The sequence below is a fragment of the Nerophis ophidion genome, linkage group LG17 (genome assembly GCF_033978795.1).
Source record: "Nerophis ophidion isolate RoL-2023_Sa linkage group LG17, RoL_Noph_v1.0, whole genome shotgun sequence".
NCBI lineage: Eukaryota > Metazoa > Chordata > Actinopteri > Syngnathiformes > Syngnathidae > Nerophis > Nerophis ophidion.
In genome coordinates, this window is record NC_084627.1 from 22682796 (window position 1) to 22697102 (window position 14307).

A 14307-nucleotide genomic window follows, 5' to 3' on the forward strand; every position below is an offset into this window, starting at 1 on the left:
TTCAATTCCATACTGCAGTGGTTCTCAAATGGGGGTACTTGAAGGTATGCCAAGGGGTACGTGAGATTTTTTTAAAATATTCTAAAAATAACAACAATTCAAAAATCCTATATACATATATTTATTGAATAATATTTAAACAAAATATGAATGTAAGTTCATAAACTGTTAAAAGAAATGCAACAATGCTATATTCAGTGTTGACAGCTAGATTTTTTTGTGGACATGTTCCATAAATATTGATGTTAAATATTTCTTTTTTTGTGAAGAAATGTTTAGAAATAAGTTGATGAATCCAGATGGATCTCTATTACAATCCCCAAAGAGGGAACTTTAAGTTGATGATTACTTCTATGTGTAGAAATCTTTATTTATAATTGAATCACTTGTTTATTTTTCAACAAGTTTTTACTTATTTGTATATCTTTTTTTCCAAATAGTTCAAGAAAGACCACTACAAATGTGCAATATTTTGCACTGTTATACAATTTAATAAATCAGAAACTGATGACATAGTGCTGTATTCTACTTCTTTATCTCCTTTTTTCAACCAGAAATGCTTTCCTGTGATTAGGGGGTACTTCAATTAAAAAAATGTTCACAGGGGGTACATCACTGAAAAATACTGGATTACGTTTTTAATTTTGCTCCAGCAATCAACCCCCCCTCCTCCCCCCCCATGGATGGATGGATATTTTATTCCATGAAAGGATGAGCTTCACAGGACACGTCATTCACTAAAAATAGTGCATGCTCTGCTGCGACAGCACTGACCGTACCCGGCAACCATGCGGCTCTAGAGCTCTCTTTTTCAAAAATGTATGAAAAATGGAAAAAAATTAGGGGGAAAAAATACATTTTTGGTTTTTATTTGGTTTCTGCAGGAGGACAAACATGACACAAACATACCAAATTGTTATAAAGCACACTGTTTGTATTAAACATGCTTTACTGATTCGAGTATTTGGCGAGCGCCGTTTTGTCCTACTAATTTTGACGGTCCTTGAACTCACCGTAGTTTGTTTACATGTACAACTTTCTCCGACTTTCTCGGACGTGTTTTATGCCACTTCTTTTTCTGTCTCATTTGGTCCACCAAACTTCTAATGTTGTGCGTGAATGCACAGAGGTGAGTTTTGTTGATGTTATAGACTTGTGGGGAGCGCTAATCAGACATATTTGGTCACTGCACGACTGCAAGCTAATCAATGCTAACATGCTATTTAGGCTAGCTGTGTGTAGGTATATTTGAGTTTATTTAGTTTCCTTTAAGTCCTCTTAATTCAATTTATATCACATGACACATTATATGTATGTAATATGGCTTTGTTTTTGTATTTTTGGTCCAATATGGCTCTTTCAACATTTTAGGTTGCCGACTCCTGGTCTAGTGTATGTACATTTTATATGCGCGCTTCCTGTGTAACTGTCACATTGTATGTAGGAAAAAGTCAGACAGATCAGCTGTCACACGTTACAAGGTGATCGCCGCCTTTCTCACAATCTTATCGCTGATTTGCGATAGCCTAGCACAGGGGTCACCAACCTTTTAGAAACCAAGAGCTACTTCTTGGGTACTGATTAATGAGAAGGGCTACCAGTTTGATACACACTTAAATAAATTGCGAGAAATAGCCAATTTGCTCAATTTACCTTTAATAAATAAATACATCTATATATATAAAAAAGGGGTATTTCTGTCTGTCATTCCGTCTTACATTTTCTTTCCTTTTACGGAAGGTTTTTTGTAGAGAATAAATGACGAAAAAAAACACTTAATTGAACGATTTAAAAGAGGAGAAAACACGAAAAAAATGAAAATACAATTTTGAAACATAGTTTATCTTCAATTTAGACTCTTTAAAATTAAAAATTCAACCGAAAAAATTAAGAGAAAAACTATCTAATACGAATCTTTTTGAAAAAATTATAAAAAAAAAAGAATTTATGGAACATCATTAGTACTTTTTCCTGATCAAGATTAATTTTAGAATTTTGATGACATGTTTTAAATAGGTTAAAATCCAATCTGCACTTTCTTAGAATATATCACAAATTGGACCAAACTATATGTCTAACAAAGACAAATCATTATTTCTTCTAGATTTTCCAGACCCAAAATTTTAAAAGAAATTTAAAAAACTTTGAAATAAGATTCAAATTTGATACTACAGAGTTTCTAGATTTGCCAGAATAATATTTTTGAATTTTAATCAGAATAAGTTTGAAGAACTATTTCACAAATATTCTTCGTCAAAAAAACAAAAGCTAAAATTAACAATTAAATCAAAATGTATTTATTATTCTTTACAATAAAGAAATACATTTACTTGAACATTGATTTAAATTGTCAGGAAAGAAGAGGAAGGAATTTAAAAGGTAAAAAGGTATACGTGTTTAAAAATCCTAAAATCATTTTTAAGGTTGTATTTTTTCTCTAAAATTGTCTTTCTGAAAGTTATAAGAAGCAAAGTAAAACAATTAATGATTGTTTTTTAAATTTAAGTCTTTAAAATATTTTCTTGGATTTTCAAATTCCATTTGAGTTTTGTCTCTTAGAATTAAAAATGTCAAGCAAAGCGAGACCAGCTTGCTAGTAAATAAATACAATTTAAAAAGTAGAGGCAGTTCACTGGTAAGTGCTGTATTTGAACTATTTTTAGAACAGGCCAGCGGGCTACTCGTCTGGTCCTTATGGGCTACCTGGTGCCCGCGGGCACCGCGTTGGTGACCCCTGGCCTAGCACTACAGCCCGACGACCAAGAACCGGCTACTCACCCACAGCCAAGATGAAGTCCTGCTACATCGAGCCTCGCTGTGGAGTAACAGCAAGCCTGCCGTGGTCCAACCTTCGGAGCTTCGGCCGAGGAAAAGGGGAAGGCGTGGAGGCATCCGGAGCCGGGTAAGAAGAAGACGTCCCTATAAACCTCCTCTGCCCACCATCATCGTGTCCGACGTGGAATACAATGATTTGCAAATCATTTTCAACAAAGACAACATATTTGATGTTCAAACTGCTAAAGATTTTTTTTTTTGCAAATAATCATTAACTTTAGAATTTGATGCCAACAACACGTGACAAAGAAGTTGGGAAATGTTGCAATACATACTGATAAAGTTGAGGAATGCTCATCAAACACTTATTTGACCCCAGACTGTTGAACGACTGAAGCTCTACAACAAACAAGAATGGGAAAGAATTCCACTTTCAAAGCTTCAACAATTAGTTTCTTCAGCTCCCAAACGTTTATTGAGTGTTGTTAAAAGAATAGGTAATGTAACACAGTGGTGAACATGCCCTTTCCCAACTACTTTGGCACGTGTTGCAGCCATGAATTACTAAGTTAATTATTATTTGCAGAAAAAAAATAAAGTTTATGAGTTTGAACATCAAACATCTTATCTTTGTAGCGCAGTCAACTGAATATGAGTTGGAAATGATTTGCAAATCATTGTATTCCGTTTAGATTTACATCTAACACAATTTCCCAACTCATATGGAAACGGGTTTTGTACGATCACTCTGTAAGAAGATGGATCTACTACATGCAAAGTGCCGTTTTGAAAGGGCCTTCAGAGACATCTGTACCATCGCTCTCAGTGTGACCTGGCTGGACGAGTCGGTTCCAGACTCTGAGGGGAGCCTGGACACTTTCACCATCGTCAGGTCCGACAGGACAAAGCACTCGGGGGAGATAGAAGGGACATCAACGACAGGTGGTGTAACAACATCAAAAGTGCACCGTAAAGTGTACACACCCAACCTGGGGTTGTTGACCCTGTCCCTTCGTCCCTTCTATCTCCCCACTGTTGTGGTCAGCTTGTCTTTTATTAGTACGTAAACAAACAAAGGCTCCTAATTAGTCTGCTGACGTATGCAGTAACATATTGTGTCGTTTATCTACCTATTATTTTGTCAACATTATTAAGGACAAGTGGTAGGAAATTCATCATTAATCTACTTGTTCATTTACCGTTAATATCTGCTTACTTTCTCTTTTAACATGTTCTGTCTGCACTTCTGTGAAAATGTAATAATCACTTCTTCTTCTGTTGCTTGATACTTTACATTAGTTTTGGATGATACTACAAATTTAGGTATCAATCCAATACCAAATTGTTACAGGATCATACATCGGCATACTTGCAAACCTTAAGACCTCTGAATTCGGCAGCTCGGGGGGAGTATATTTATAGCTAGAATTTACTGACATTCAAGTATTTCTTTCTTATACATATATATATATATATATATAAAATAAATACTTGAGTTTCAGTGTTCATTTATTTACACATATACACAAACATAACACTCCTCTACTCATTGTTGTATTTGAAAGTGCAATGCTTCGCAGCCAGTAGCACAGCCTTTGAAGGAGCATAGTTATGGGCAGCATCTCTGAAATTTAAATCTCAGGAAAGGAGTGAGTTTAGGGTTGAATTGTATATCCTTGTTCTATTCTCTGTCACTATCTTTCAAACCATGCTGAACACCCTCTCTGATGATGCATTGCTGTGTTGGCATGCACTAAAGGGCCCTCATCAAATGCACCAGAGTCTGGAATCTTCCATCTCTCCCTGCAAGCGTATTTCTTCTTACTCGTCGTCGCCATGTCTCTTCTTCGTGTTTCTGCTTCGTTTGTGTTATGTTTTTGGACATTACTACTTGCCGTAGTTTTGAAGCTTTGCATGATGGGAATCCGGATGTTGTGTGTCAGTGTATTAACGTGCCGGCTGGAATAAACACACGCTGAGAAATAGCTCCGTGCCTGCCAACTTTATGGGTTATAGATATGGATAATGGAGACATATATAATAGTCTCCTTCTTGTTGTGTGTGTAGTTGTGCACTCTCCGAAAGCCGTAGATGTTAAAACGTGACTGGGCCGGCACGCTGTTTATATGGCGGACGTGACGACAGGCTGTCCTCACTCAGGTCCGGCTGGAAATCGTGAGAAATTCGTGAGAAAGGTTGTCTCGGGAGATTTTCGGGAGAGGCACTGATAATCTGGAGTCTCCCAGAAAAATCGGGAGGGTTGACAAGTATGCATTATAGTGTAGTTCTCTTTATAGCTTTGTGTCTCCTCTTTGTGAGCGATTTTTCTTTTGGTGCAGTTAATCGTAGATTGTTTTTGATAGATTTTTCTATACCCTGTTTTTTCCACCCTCGGAAGTGATTTTTCGTTTGTTTTTTGCCCTGTGCTACGTTTCCTTTTTTGCTCTAGTGTGTCAAGTCTAGAGTTTTTAGCCATTTGTTTATTGACTCCATCTTAGACTGACGTCCTCTTTTGTGGGGCTGTCCGGGCGGAGTTTCTTAAATGCCTCAAGTATTCTGCATTTAGAGTTAGTGTTGCATGTATTTTCAATTTACGTTCAGGGATGATCCATCCATCCATCCATTTTCTACCGCTTATTCCCTTTCGGGGTCGCTGGCGCCTATCTCAGCTACAATCGGGCGGAAGGCAGGGTATACCCTGGACAAGTCGCCACCTCATCGCAGGGCCAACACAGATAGACAGACAACATTCACACTCACATTCACACACTAGGGCCAATTTATTGTTGCCAATCAACCTATCCCCAGGTGCATGTCTTTGTTCAGGGATGAGAAGGGGTTAAAAAAAAATTAATAATTGTGAAGGTGTGCGCACGCAGCAGCATCCGTGGGGGAGGGGCAGAGACAGAGAGAGCGAGAGAGTTATGATAAACGCGCATGCGTTGCCAGGCTGTGCTTTTTACCCATAGATTTAACAGATTAAATTTTTTAGTATCTGTAGCAGGGGTGTCAAAAGTGTGCCCCGGAGGCCATTTGTAGCCAGCAGCTAATGTTCTAAAGGCCCACGGCACATTCTAAAAATACTATTAAAATAAACATAACAAAAGTGAAATAAAAAAGCTTAAAGGTGAAATGTAATTTAGAAAAAGTTGCAATGTTGACTAATACGACAAAGCTGTTTTTTCTTCTTTCAAACTGTCATTGCTCAAAACATATTTAATCAAAATCAATGTTGTTATGAATTATTGACTTATCCAAGGTTCCAATTACGTCACATCAAATATTCCATCCATCCATCCATCATCCATCATCTTCCGCTTATCCGAGGTCGGGTCGCGGGGGCAACAGCCTAAGCAGGGAAACCCAGACTTCCCTCTCCCCAGCCACTTCGTCTAGCTCTTCCCGGGGGATCCCGAGGCGTTCCCAGGCCAGCCGGGAGACATAGTCTTCCCAACGTGTCCTGGGTCTTCCCCGTGGCCTCCTACCGGTTGGACGTGCCCTAAACACCTCCCTGGGGAGGCGTTCGGGTGGCATCCTGACCAGATGCCCGAACCACCTCATCTGGCTCCTCTTGATGTGAAGGAGCAGCGGCTTTACTTTGAGCTCCTCCCGGATGGCAGAGCTTCTCACCCTATCTCTAAGGGAGAGCCCCGCCACACGGCGGAGGAAACTCATTTTGGCCGCTTGTACCCGTGATCTTATCCTTTCGGTCATGACCCAAAGCTCATGACCATATGTGAGGATGGGAACGTAGATCGACCGGTAAATTGAGAGCTTTGCCTTCCGGCTCAGCTCCTTCTTCACCACAACGGATCGGTACAACGTCCGCATTACTGAAGACGCCGCACCGATCCACCTGTCGATCTCACGATCCACTCTTCCCTCACTCGTGAACAAGACCCCTAGCTACTTGAACTCCTCCACTTGGGGCAGGGTCTCCTCCCCAACCCGGAGATGGCATTCCACCCTTTTCCGGGCGGGAACCATGGACTCGGACTTTGAAGTGCTGATTCTCATTCCGGTCGCTTCACACTCGGCTGCGAACCGATCCAGCGAGAGCTGAAGATCCCGGTCAGATGAAGCCATCAGGACCACATCATCTGCAAAAAGCAGAGACCTAATCCTGCGGTTACCAAACCGGAACCCCTCAACGCCTTGACTGCGCCTAGAAATTCTGTCCATAAAAGTTATAAACAGAATCGGTGACAAAGGACAGCCTTGGCGGAGTCCAACCCTCGCTGGAAATGTGTTCGACTTAATGCCGGCAATGCGGACCAAGCTCTGGCACTGATCGTACAGGGAACGGACCGCCACAATAAGGCATTCCGATACCCCATACTCTCTGAGCACTCCCCACAGGACTTCCCGAGGGACACGGTCGAATGCCTTCTCCAAGTCCACAAAGCACATGTAGACTGGTTGGGCAAACTCCCATGCACCCTCAAGAACCCTGCCGAGAGTATAGAGCTGGTCCACAGTTCCACGACCAGGACGAAAACCACACTGTTCCTCCTGAATCCGAGGTTCGACTATCCGGCGTAGCCTCCTCTCCAGTACACCTGAATAAACCTTACCGGGAAGGCTGAGGAGTGTGATCCCACGATAGTTGGAACACACCCTCCGGTCCCCCTTCTTAAAGAGAAGAACCACCACCCCGGTCTGCCAATCCAGAGGTACCGCCCCCGATGTCCACGCGATGCTGCAAAGTCTTGTCAACCAAGACAGCCCCACAGCATCCAGAGCCTTAAGGAACTCCGGGCGGGTCTCGTCCACCCCTGGGGCCTTGCCACCAAGGAGCTTTTTAACTACCTCAGCGACCTCAGCCCCAGAAATAGGAGAGTCCACCACAGATTCCCCAGGCACTGCTTCCTCATAGGAAGACGTGTTGGTGGGATTGAGGAGGTCTTCGAAGTATTCCTTCCACCTATCCACAACATCCACAGTTGAGGTCAGCAGAACACCACCTGCACCATACACGGTGTTGATAGTGCACTGCTTCCCCTTCCTGAGGCGGCGGACGGTGGTCCAGAAATGCTTCGAAGCCGTCCGGAAGTCGTTTTCCATGGCTTCCCCGAACTCCTCCCATGTCCGAGTTTTTGCCTCCGCGACCGCTGAAGCTGCACACCGCTTGGCCTGTCGGTACCTGTCCACTGCCTCCGGAGTCCTATGAGCCAAAAGGACCCGATAGGACTCCTTCTTCAGCTTGACGGCATCCCTCACCGCTGGTGTCCACCAAGGGGTTTTAGGATTGCCGCCCCGACAGGCACCAACTACCTTGCGGCCACAGCTCCGATCTGCCGCCTCGACAATAGAGGTGCGGAACATGGTCCACTCGGACTCAATGTCCAGCACCTCCCTCGTGACATGTTCAAAGTTCTTCCGGAGGTGGGAATTGAAACTTTGTCTGACAGGAGACTCTGCCAGACGTTCCCAGCAGACCCTCACAATGCGTTTGGGCCTCCCAGGTCTGTCCGGCATCCTCCCCCACCATCGCAGCCAACTCACCGCCAGGTGGTGATCGGTAGAAAGCTCCGCCCCTCTCTTCACCCGAGTGTCCAAAACATAAGGCCACAAATCCGATGACACAACTACAAAGTCGATCATGGAACTGCGGCCTAGGGTGTCCTGGTGCCAAGTGCACATATGGACACCCTTATGTTTGAACATGGTGTTTGTTATGGACAAACTGTGACGAGCACAAAAGTCCAATAACAAAACACCACTCGGGTTCAGATCCGGGTGGCCATTCTTCCCAATCACGCCTCTCCAGGTTTCACTGTCGTTGCCAACGTGAGCGTTGAAGTCCCCCAGTAGGACAAGGGAATCACCCGGGGGAGCACTTTCCAGTACTCCCTCGAGTGTTCCCAAAAAGGGTGGGTACTCTGAACTGCCGTTTGGTGCATAAGCACAAACAACAGTCAGGACCCGTCCCCCCACCCGAAGGCGGAGGGAGGCTACCCTTTCGTCCACCGGGTTGAACTCCAACGTACAGGCTTTGAGCCGGGGAGAAACAAGAATTGCCACCCCAGCCCGTCGCCTCTCACTGCCGGCAACGCCAGAGTGGAAGAGGGTCCAATCCCTCTCGAGAGAAGTGGTTCCAGAGCCCTTGCTGTGCGTCGAAGTGAGTCCGACTATATCCAGCCGGAATTTCTCGACTTCGCGCACTAGCTCAGGCTCTTTACCCCCCAGTGACGTGACGTTCCACGTCCCAAGAGCTAGCTTCTGTAGCCAAGGATCGGACCGCCAAGTGAAGTGAAGTGAATTGTGAATTATATTTATATAGCGCTTTTCTCAAGTGACTCAAAGCGCTTTACATGGTGAAACCCAATATCTAAGTTACATTTAAACCAGTGTGGGTGGCACTGGGAGCAGGTGGGTAAAGTGTCTTGCCCAAGGACACAACGGCAGTGACTAGGATGGCGGAAGCGGGAATCGAACCTGCAACCCTCAAGTTGCTGGCACGGCCACTCTACCAACCGAGCTATAAGTGCCCTGCCTTCGGCTGACGCCCAGCTCACATTGCACCCGACCTCTATGGCCCCTGCTATGGGTGGTGAGCCCATTGGAGGGGTGACCCACGTTGCCTCTTCGGGCTGTGCCCGGCCGGGTCCCATGGGATAAGGCCCGGCCACCAGGCGCTCGCCATCGTGCCCCACTTCCGGGCCTGGCTCCAGAGGGGGGCCCCGGTGACCCGCGTCCGGGCGAGGGAAATCTGGGTCCATGTTTTTTCTTCTTCATAAAGGTCTTCGAGCTGCTCTTTGTCTGATCCCTCACCTAGAACCTGTTTGCCTTTTGAGACCCTACCAGGGGGCTTTATGCCCCCGGACAACATAGCTCCTAGGATCATTGGGACACGCAAACTCCTCTACCACGATAAGGTTGCAGCTCAGAGAGGAGATCAAATATTCCACTTTGAAAAATATTTTGCATATTTTATGTGTTTGCCATTAAAAACAGTCTTGTGACAAAATAGGGCGGAAAACAAACAAAAAAAACAACATAAAAAAATAAAATATTTTGAAATGAGGAATAGATTATCAACATTTCATGACCGAAGCAAAACACTTTTTTCACTTTTATACTGAAATAAATACACATACAACTTATTAAATAAAAACATTGAAAAAACTTCCAGCAGCGGTAAGGTTTGGATCCATGAAGGAAAGAAGAAAATGAATTAGTGTTTATAACTAAATACATTTACATATGCAAACACATATGTCTTCTTTTTATATTATTTATTTTAATGAATTAAGTAACATTTATGACAATCTTTTTCCAAAACACAATATATAATGTGAGATATAACAGGACAATGCATACGTTTATCATTTGTTTTCAAAACGCTTACAAAAAATTGGCACCCAAAAAATTTATTGTGGGAACCCATTTTTATGACTTAATGGGGTCCATGGGACCCCATTAAGTCAACACTGCTGTCAACAAAGGATAAAAAATGCTTTATTTAAATAAATATATTATTAATAAAGCAAGTTCGAGAATCATTGGCAAATTTTCACCAAGTCCCGGCCAATAAGTCCTCTTTTTGGGATTTCACAATATGGTCAGCCTACTCTATCTGAAGAAGGATCTCAGAAACTGATGAATAAAAAGCCTGCGTCAATTATTTCCCGTCTGCAACTAAGTCCCTTGTTTTTGCCAAGGTCTAACACATATTTTGCGAGAATAAAGACGTGTTGTCAGGCGATGTCAAACGGTGCGTCGTGGAAAACGCAGGTGGTTGTCGTGATTTTAGGATGCAGACGAACGAGGTAACATTAAAAAAAATATATATTTATTGATAAATGAACAAAAAGCGAGAGCAACGGGAAAGTACTATGAAACGGGAAAGTACTATGAAAAAAAACAAAACCAACTCCTGAAACCCAGCAAAACACTCACAGGAATTATCCGTTGGGCCACCGTGTTCAATGGAGAAGTCTGATGTACAAAATTTGCGGGCAGCATACCCCTTCCCCTTCGAGCTGTCCTGGATGAACTGAAATGTTTTTTTCCAATAATTTTGGAACTTGCAAGCGTACTTCTTCTTCTTACTCGTCGTCGCCGTGTCTCTTCTTCCTTCTTCTGCTTCGTGTCTGTTATGTTTTTGGACATTACTACTTGCCGTAGTTTTGAAGCAATGCACGATGGGAATCCAGGTGTTTTGTGTCAGTGTATTAACGTGCCGGCTGGAATAAACACACGCTGAGAAATAGCTCCGTGCCTGCCTACTTTATGGGTTTTAGATAACGGAGACATATATAATAGTCTCCTTTTCAGGTTGTAGAGGACGCTAAAGGCAGTGCCTTTAAGGCACACCCCCCAATATTGTTGTCCAGGTGGAAATCGGGAGAAATTTGAGAGAGTGGTTGCACCGGGAGATTTTCGGGAGGGGGACTGAAATTCGGGAGTCTCTCGGGAAAATCGGGAGGGTTGGCAAGTATGGTGAAGCAGCCACGGGAAAACACTAACAAAACCAGAAAGGCCGTCAAAAATAAAGCACAGGACAGGAACCAAAGCACCAAATACCGAAGAACACTAACAAAACAAAATAAAACTGTGTAACCAGCCGTGACACGCAAGTGGTATTCAAGTCATAATTTTCAGAGAATAAAGTCATATTTAAATTGAAGTTGTAATTTTTTGAGAAATAAGTCGTATTTTATATGATAGTCATAATATTTGCAGGATACCATTAGATTAGAGCAGGGCTCGGGAACCTTTTTGGCTGAGAGAGCCATAAAAGCCAAATATTTTCAAATGTATTTCCGTGAGAGCCATATCATATTTTTTAACACTGAATACAACTAAATGCGTGTATTTTTTTAAGTAAAATCAACATTTTTAGAGTATAATTAGTCTCTAATTATTTTTAATAACATTTTTATTTCTTGAACAGGTGCAGTAGAAAAAGGATGGATGGATTAAAATGCATGAGAATGTTTTGTATTTTGAACGTTATTTTTAACATTGTGATTACTAGCGGAATTATTCATTAAAGCAATGTCAGCTAAGATTTATCTGAGAGCCAGATGCAGTCATCATAAAAGACACATCTGGCTCTAGAGCCATAGGTTTCCTACCCCTGCATTAGAGTGTCAATTTTATTGTGAACAAAGCCGTTCTTTCACATTAAAGTCGTAATTTTCTGGAAATAAAGTCGTATTTTTACATTTAAGTAGCACTTTTGTGAGAATAAAGTCTGATTTTACATGCAAGTCCTAATTTTTGGAGAAAGAAGTTATAATTTACATTCAAATCGTAACTTGCGGGAATAAAGCATTTTTTTTTGTTTCACATTAAAGTCGTAATTTTATGGGAATAAAGTTGGAGTTTAGATAAAAGTCGCACTACTCTAAAAGCAAAGGTGTTTTTTGTTTTGTTTTTACATCAGAGTCGTATTTTACAATAAAGTTGTCATTTTGCGAGAATAAAATCTTATTTCACAGCCAAGTTGTAACTTTCTAGAATAAAGCCTTTTTTTGCATCTACGTCATACTTTTCTGACAATAATGTCTTATTTTACATTAAAGTGGCACTTTTGCGAGAATAAAGTCTGATTTTATATGCAACTCCTAATTTTTGGAGAAAAAAGTCATATTTCAATATAATAAAATAACATAATAATTCACAGCATAACTTGCGGGAATCAAGATGTTTTTTGTTTTACATCAAAATCTTAATTTTATGGGAATAAAATAAAATTTTACATTAAAGTGGCACTTCTCATTAAAGTTGTACTTTTGCAAGAATAATTTCTTATTTTTGATCCAAGTTATAACTTTCTAGAATAAAGCCTTTTCTTGCATCTACGTCGGAATTTTCTGGCAATAAAGTTGTATTTTACATTAAAGTCAGACTTTTGCGAGGATAAAGTCCTATTTCACATGCAAGTCCTAATCAGGTGGAAAAAAGGCATATTTTATACTCAAGCGGTAACTTTCGAGAATAAAACTTTTTTTTTTTACATTAAAGTCGTAATTTCTGGGGAATAAAGTTGTATTTCACATTATAGAGGCATTTTTGTGAGACAGAAGTCAGATTTTACATGCAAGTCCTAATTTTCGGAGAAAAAAGTCGTAATTCAAAATAATAATGTAATATATTAATTCAAGGTGTAATTTGCAGGAATTAAGATGTTTTTTGTTTGACATTAAAGTTGTAATTTTTATGGGAATAAAATCATAGTTTAAATTAAGGTGGCACTTCTCTAAAAAGCAAAGCTGTTTTTTTTTTACATCAAAGTCATATATTAACAGTAAAGTTGTAATTTTGCGAGAATAATTTCTTATTTTTGATCCAAGTTGTAACTTTCTAGAATAAAGCCTTTTTTTGCATCTACGTCGGAAGTTTCGTATTTTAAATTAAAGTCAGACTTTTGCGAGAATAAAGTCCTGTTTTACATGCAAGTCCTAATCATCTAGAAAAAAGGCATATTTATACTCAAGCGGTAACTTTCGAGAATAAAGCATTTTTTTTTTTACATTAAACTCGTAATTTCTGGGGAATAAAGTCGTATTTCACATTAAAGTGGTACTATTGTGAGAATAAAGTCTGATTTTACATGCAAGTCCTAATTTTCAAAGAAAAAAGTCGTACTTCAATATAATTCAAGGCGTAACTTGCGGGAATTAGGATGTTTTTGTGTGACATGATTAAAGTTGTACTTTTAAGGGAATACAATCATAGTTTACATTAAAGAGGCACTTCTTTAAAAAACAAAGCTGTTTTTTTTTTTTTACATCAAAGTTGTATATTAACATTAAAGTTGTAATTTTGCGAGAATAATTTCTTATTTTTGATCCAAGTTGTAACTTTCTGGGGGAAAAAAAGCCTTCTTTTGCATGTACGTTGTAATTTTCTGGCAATAAAGTCGTATTTTACATTAGAGTCAGACTCTTGCAAAAATAAAGTCCTATTTTACATGAAAGTCCTAATTTTCAAGGGAAAAAAGGCATATTTTATAAATTGTAACTTTCTAGAATAAAGCCTTCTTTTGGACTGAACTCTCGCGGCTGAGTTGGATCCATTATGGATTGAACTTTCACAGTATCATGTTAGACCCGCTCGACATCCATTGCTTTCGTCCTCTCCAAGGTTCTCATACTCATCATTGTCACCGACGTCCCACTGGGTGTGAGTTTTCATTGCCCTTATGTGGGCCTACCGAGGATGTCGTAGTGGTTTGTGCAGCCCTTTGAGACACTAGTGATTTAGGGCTATATAAGTAAACATTGATTGATTTTGCATCTACGTCGTAATTTTCTGGCAAATAAAGTCGTGTTTTACATTAAAGTCAGACTTTTGCAAGAATTAAGTCCTATTTTACATGCAAGTCCAAATTATCTGGAAAAAAGGCGTATTTTATACTCAAGCGGTAACTTTTGAGAATAAAGCATTTTTTTTTTTTACATTAAAGTCGTCATGTCTGAGGAATAAAGTTGTATTCCACATTAAAGTAGCACTTTTGTGAGATTAAAGTCTGATTTTAAATGTAAGTCCTAATTTTCGGAGAAAAAAGTTGTACTTCAA